This window comes from Nerophis ophidion, linkage group LG17, assembly GCF_033978795.1.
Source record: "Nerophis ophidion isolate RoL-2023_Sa linkage group LG17, RoL_Noph_v1.0, whole genome shotgun sequence".
In the NCBI taxonomy this organism is placed as follows: Eukaryota; Metazoa; Chordata; class Actinopteri; order Syngnathiformes; family Syngnathidae; genus Nerophis; species Nerophis ophidion.
The window spans coordinates 44,551,502-44,558,046 of record NC_084627.1 but is presented as its reverse complement, the minus strand read 5'-3'; the positions used below and the strand labels follow the sequence as shown (position 1 = coordinate 44,558,046).

The 6,545-nt window shown below is 41.7% G+C and overlaps 1 protein-coding gene across 1 annotated transcript in view; it reads left to right on the top strand.

The window, feature by feature from the left end:
• The first annotated feature begins 1,209 nt into the window (after positions 1–1,209).
• Positions 1,210–6,545, top strand: part of lpar1 (lysophosphatidic acid receptor 1) — a 193,509-nt gene continuing 188,173 nt past the window's right edge. Inside the window, exon 1 of the mRNA XM_061877016.1 lies at positions 1,210–1,336. The gene's annotated coding sequence lies outside the window, so the exon portion shown is untranslated. The remainder of the gene's footprint in view (positions 1,337–6,545) is intronic.

The window sequence follows — 6,545 nt, the reverse complement described above, 5'->3', positions numbered from 1 at the left end:
TCCAACATAATAGTGAGAGTCCAGTCCATAGTGGATCTGACATAATAGTGAGAGTCCAGTCCATAGTGGATCCAACATAATTGTGAGAGTCCAGTCCATAGTGGATCTAACATAATAGTGAGAGTCTAGTCCATAGTGGATCTAACATAATAGTGAGAGCCCAGTCCATAGTGGATCTAACATAATAGTGAGAGTCCAGTCCATAGTGGATCTAACATAATAGTAAGAGTCCACTCCATTGTGGATCTAAAATAATAGTGTGAGTCCAGTCCATAGTGGATCCAACATAACAGTGAGAGTCCAGTCCATAGTTAATCCAACATAATAGTGAGAGTCCAGTCCATAGTGGATCTAACATAATAGTGAGAGTCCAGTCAATAGTGGATCCAACGTAATAGTGAGAGTCCAGTCCATAGTGGATCTAACATAATAGTGAGAGTCCAGTCCATAGTGGATCTAACATAATAGTGAGAGTCCAGTCCATAGTGGATCCAACATAATAGTGAGAGTCCAGTCCATAGTGGATCTAACATAATAGTGAGAGTCCAGTCCATAGTGGATCCTACATAATAGTGAGAGTCCAGTCCATAGTGGATCCAACATAATAGTGAGAGTCCAGTCCATAGTGGATCTAACATAATAGTGAGACTCCAGTCCATAGTGGATCCAACATAATAGTGAGAGTCCAGTCCATAGTGGATCTAGCATAATAGTGAGAGTCCAGTCCATAGTGAATCTAACATAATAGTGAGAGTCTAGTCCATAGTGGATCTAACAATAGTGAGAGTCCAGTCCATTGTGGATCTAAAATAATATTGAGAGTCCAGTCCATAGTGAGGCCTGCAGGAGACCATCCCGAGCGGAGACAGGTCAGAGATGTCCCCAACTGATACACAGGCGAGCGGTCCATCCTGGGTCTCGACTCTGGACAGCCAGCACTTCATCCATGGACACCGGACCTGTGCACCCCCCTCCACAAGGTAGAGGGGAGGCAGAGTAGAAAAGAAAAGAAACGGCAGATCAACTGGTCTAAAAAAGGGGGTATATTTAAAGGCCAGAGTATACAGTTTTAAGATGGGACTTAAATGCTTCTACTGATGTAGCATCTCTTTAACAGTTGAACTTTTATGACTAATTTCACAACTATTGGATTCAAAATAAAAATTAACAACAGTGCCCCTAGTGGTTGCAGCCCATCACAAAGCCACAGAGCGGTCCTGGATGCATGCCAGACCAGTAGGGGGCGACATCACTTTCCCCAGAAACACAACACAAGTGTGCAACAACTGCTTCCCCTTCAGCTTCAGTTGTGATCCTCTGAGGTTGAAGACTAAATGTAAGTACTGCTGATCCATTTCATGCATTAGACATGCTGGGAGGGCTTAAGTGCAAACTACAACACTGTGGTCCACCATTGTGGTTTTGGTTTATGCAACTAGGTATGTCTCGGCCAGGGACGTCCAAACTTTTTCCAACAAGGGCCGCATGCTGACAAATGAAAGAATACAGAGGCGTGGTGTAATTCTGTCTATTCTTCCTTATTTTTTTGTGATGTAGTGATTGGAGCACATACTTGTTGCTCACAAAAAACATTCAGTTTGCTCCTTTTCTGAATTTATTATGGCTCTACTGAAAATGTGAGTGTCAAAAGTATACATACAGCAATGTTGATATTTGCTTACATGCGTACTTGCCAACCCTCCCGAATTTTCCGAGAGACTTCCGAATTTCCCGCACAACATCCGGATTCCCATCAAGCATTGCTTTAAAACTACAGAAAGTAGTAATGTCCAAAAAAAGATAGTGACAGAGAATGGAACAAGGATGGACAATTCAACCCTATACTCACTCCATCCATTTTCTACCGCTTATTCCCTTTGGGGTCGCGGGGGGCGCTGGTGCCTATCTCAGCTACAAACGGGCGGAAGGCAAGGTACACCCTGGACAAGTCGCCACCTCATCGCAGGGCCCTTAACTCACTCCTTTCCTGCAAATTAAGTGTCACAGATGCTGCCCATACCTATGCTCCTTTAAATGCTTTGCTACTGGCTGCACAAAGCATTGCACTTCAAATACAACAGTGAGTAGAGGAGTGTGAAGTGAAGTGAAGTGAATTATATTTATATAGCGCTTTTCTCGAGTGACTCAAAGCGGTTTACATAGTGAAACCCAATGTCTAAGTTACATTTAAAGCAGTGTGGATGGCACTGGGAGCAGGTGGGTAAAGTGTCTTGCTCAAGGACACAACGGCGGTGACTAGAATGGCGGAAGCGGGAATCGAACCTGCAACCCTCGAGTTGCTGGCACGGCCACTCTACCAACCGAGCTAGGCCGCCCCATGTTATGTGTGTGTATATGTGTAAATAAATGAACACTGAAATTCAAGTATTTATTTTATATATATATATATATATATATATATATTAGGGGTGTGGGAAAAAATCGATTCGAATATGAATCGAATTGTTTACGTTGTGCGATTAAGAATCGATTCTCATTTTTAAAAAATCGATTTTTTTTTTCTTAATTTTAAATTATTTTATTTTTATTTTTTTATTTTTTTTAATCAATCCAACAAAACACTACACAGCAATACCATAACAATGCAATCCAATTCCAAAACCAAACCTGACCCAGCAACACTCAGAACTGCAATAAACAGAGCAATTGAGAGGAGACACAAACACGACACAGAACAAACCAAAAGTAGTGAAACAAAAACTAATATTATCAACAACAGTATCAATATTAGTTATAATTTCAGCATAGCAGTGATTAAAAATTATTAGACATTTGTAAAAATAAAAAAAGAACAATAGTGTCACAGTGGTTTACACTTGCATCACATCTCATAAGCTTGACAACACAGTGTCCAATGTTTTCACAAAGATAAAATAAGTCAGATTTTTGGTTTGTTTAATAGTTAAAACAAATTTACATTATTGCAATCAGTTGATAAAACATTGTCCTTTACAATTATAAAAGCTTTTTTTTTTTTTTAAATCTACTATTGTGCTAGCATGCCAGCAGACTGGGGTAGATCCTGCTGAAATCCTATGTATTGAATGAATACAGAATCGTTTTGAATCGTAAAAATATTATTTTTGAATCAAGAACCGAATCGAATCGATATATAATCAAATCGTGACACCAAGAATCGTTATTGAATCAAATCGTGGGACACCCAAAGATTCACAGCCCTAGTATATATATATATATATATATATATATATATATATATATATATATATATATATATATATATATTCAAGTATCTAAGTATTTATTTCATTTATCGGTTGGGGAGATCTCTGCGCTGCTGATCCGCCTCCGCTTGGGATGGTTTCCTGTTGGCTCCACTATGGACGGGACTCTCGCTACTGTGTTGGATCCACTTTGGTCTGGACTCTCACGGTTCTGTTGGATCCACTATGGATTGAGCTTTCACAGTATCATGTTAGACCCGCTCGACATCCATTGCTTTCGGTCCCCTAGCGCAGTGGTCCCCAACCTTTTTGTATCCGCGGACCGTTCAATGCTTTATAATATGTCCTGCGGCCCGGTTATTTTTTTATTTTAATTTTATTTTATTTTTTTCTTTGTCATGAAAAAGGGACATTTTTTTCATAAAATATGGAGGTTTTTGTGGTTGGTGCACTAATTGTAAGTGTATATAGGGTTTTTGATGTTGATTTTTTTAAATAAAAATTAATAAGAAATTCTTCTGCGGCCCGGTGGTTGGGGACCACTGCCCTAGAGCAGTGGTTCTCAAATGGGGGTCCGCGTACCACTGGGAGTACTTGAAGGTATGCCAAGGGGTACCTGAGATTTTTTTAAAACATTCTAAAAATAGCAACGGCTTCACGGTGGCAGAGGGGTTAGTGCGTCTGCCTCACAATACGAAGGTCCTGCAGTCCTGGGTTCAAATCCAGGCTCGGGATCTTTCTGTGTGGAGTTTGCATGTCCTCCCCGTGAATGCGTGGGTTCCCTCCGGGTACTCTGGCTTCCTCCCACTTCCAAAGACATGCACCTGGGGATAGGTTGATTGGCAACACTAAATTGGCCCTAGTGTGTGAATGTGAGTGTGAATGTTGTCTGTCTATCTGTGTTGGCCCTGCGATGAGGTGGCGACTTGTCCAGGGTGTACCCCGCCTTCCGCCCGATTGTAGCTGAGATAGGCGCCAGCGCCCCCCGTGACCCCAAAAGGGAAAAAGTGGTAGAAAATGGATGGATGGATAAAAATAGCAACAGTTCAAAACTCCTTTATAAATATATTTATTGAATAATACTTCAACAAAATATGAATGTAAGTTCATAAACTGTGAAAAGAAATGCAACAATGTTGACAGCTAGATTTTTTTGTGGACATGTTCCATAAATATTGATGTTAAAGATGTCTTTTTTTTGTGAAGAAATGTTTAGAATTAAGTGCATGGATCTCTATTACAATCCCCAAAGAGGGCACTTTAAGTTGATGATTACTTCTATTAGAAATCTTTATTTATAATTGAACCACTTGTTTATTTTTCAACAAATTTTTTGTTGTTTCCCCCCCCCCCAAATAGTTCAAGAAAGACCACTACAAATGAGCAATATTTTGCACTGTTATACAATTTAATCTAATCAGAAACTGCTGACATAGCGCTGTATTTTACTTCTTTATCTCTTTTTTCCAACCAAAAATGCTTTGCTTTGATTAGGGGGTACTTGAATTAAATAAATGTTCACAGGGGGTACATCTCTGAAATAAGGTTGAGAACCACTGCCCTCGAGGGTGGTGGGGGGGATAGGGGGTTGCCCACATATGCAGTCCTCTCCAAGGTTTCTCATAGTCATCATTGTCACTGGCGTCCCACTGGGTGTGAGTTTTCCTTGCCCTTATGTGGGCCTACCGAGGATGTTGTAGTGGTTTGTGCAGCCCTTTGAGACACTAGTGATTTGGGGCTATATAAATAATCCTTGATTGATCGATTGATAAAAGAATTACTTGAATTTCAGTGAATTTGAGCTATAAATATACTCCTCCCCCTTTTAACCCCGCCCACCTCAACCTCCCACTTGCCCCAATCTCCCGAATTCGGAGGTTTCAAGGTTGGCAAGTATGTTTACATGTTCCTTGGCAAGTTTCACTGCGCTTTTGGTAGCCATCCACAAGCTTCTGCTTGCATTTTTGACCACTCCTCTTGACCAAATTGGTGCAGTTCAGCTAAATGTGTTGTTTTTTTCTGACGTGGACTTGTTTCTTCAGCATTGTCCACACATTTAAGTCAGGACTTTGGGAAAGCCATTCTAAAACCTTCATTCTAGCCTGATTTAGCCATTTCTTTTACCACTTTTGACGCATGTTTGGGGTCATTGTCCTGTTGGAACACACAACTACGGCCAAAACCCAACCTCCGGGCTGATGATTTTAGCTTGTCCTGAAGAATTTGGAGGTAATCCTCCTTTTTCATTGTCTCATTTACTCTCTGTAAAGCACCAGTTTCATCGGCAGCAAAACAGACCCAGAGCATAATGCTTCCACCACCATGCTTGACGGTAGGCATGATGTTCCTGGGATTAAAGGCCTCACCTTGTCTCCTTCAAACATATTGCCGGGTATTGTGGCCTCACAGCTCCATTTTTGTTTAATTTGACATCACATGGAGTTCTGTGGTCCCAACCTCCGCTTGGGATGGTTTCCTGTTGGCTCCACTATGGATGGGACTCTCGCTACTGTGTTGAATCCACTTTGGACTGGACTTTCACAGTATCATGTTAGACCCGCTCGACATCCATTGCTTTCGGTCCCCTAGAGGGTGGTGGGGGGATAGGGGGTTGCCCACATATGCGGTCCTCTCCAAGGTTTCTCATAGTCATCATTGTCACCGACGTCCAGCTGGGTGTGAGTTTTCCTTGCCCTTATGTGGGCCTACCGAGGATGTTGTTGTGGTTTGTGCAGCCCTTTGAGACACTAGTGATTTAGGGCTATATAAGTAAACATTGATTGATTGATTGATAAAAGAAATACTTGAATTTCAGTGAATTTGAGCTATAAATATACTCCTCCCCCTTTAACCCCGCCCCCCTGGACTGCCCCGCCCACCCAAAACTAGCCCACCTCAACCCCCCCACTCCTCTTGACCAAATTGGCGCAGTTCAGCTAAATGTGTTTTTTTTTTCTGACGTGGACTTGTTTCTTCAGCATTGTCCACACGTTTAAGACAGGACTTTGGGAAGGCCATTCTAAAACCTTCATTCTAGCCTGATTTAGCCATCTCTTTTACCACTTTTGACGCATGTTTGGGGCCATTGTCCTGTTGGAACACACAACTGCGGCCAAGACCCAACTTCCGGGCTGATGATTTTAGCTTGTCCTGAAGAATTTGGAGGTAATTTTCCTTTTTCATTGTCCCATTTATTCTCTGTAAAGCACCAGTTTCATCGGCAGCAAAACAGACCCAGAGCATAATGCTACCACCACCATGCTTGACGGTAGGCATGGTGTTCCTGGGATTAAAGGCCTCACCTTGTCTCCTTCAAACATTTTGTTCAGCTCCATTTTT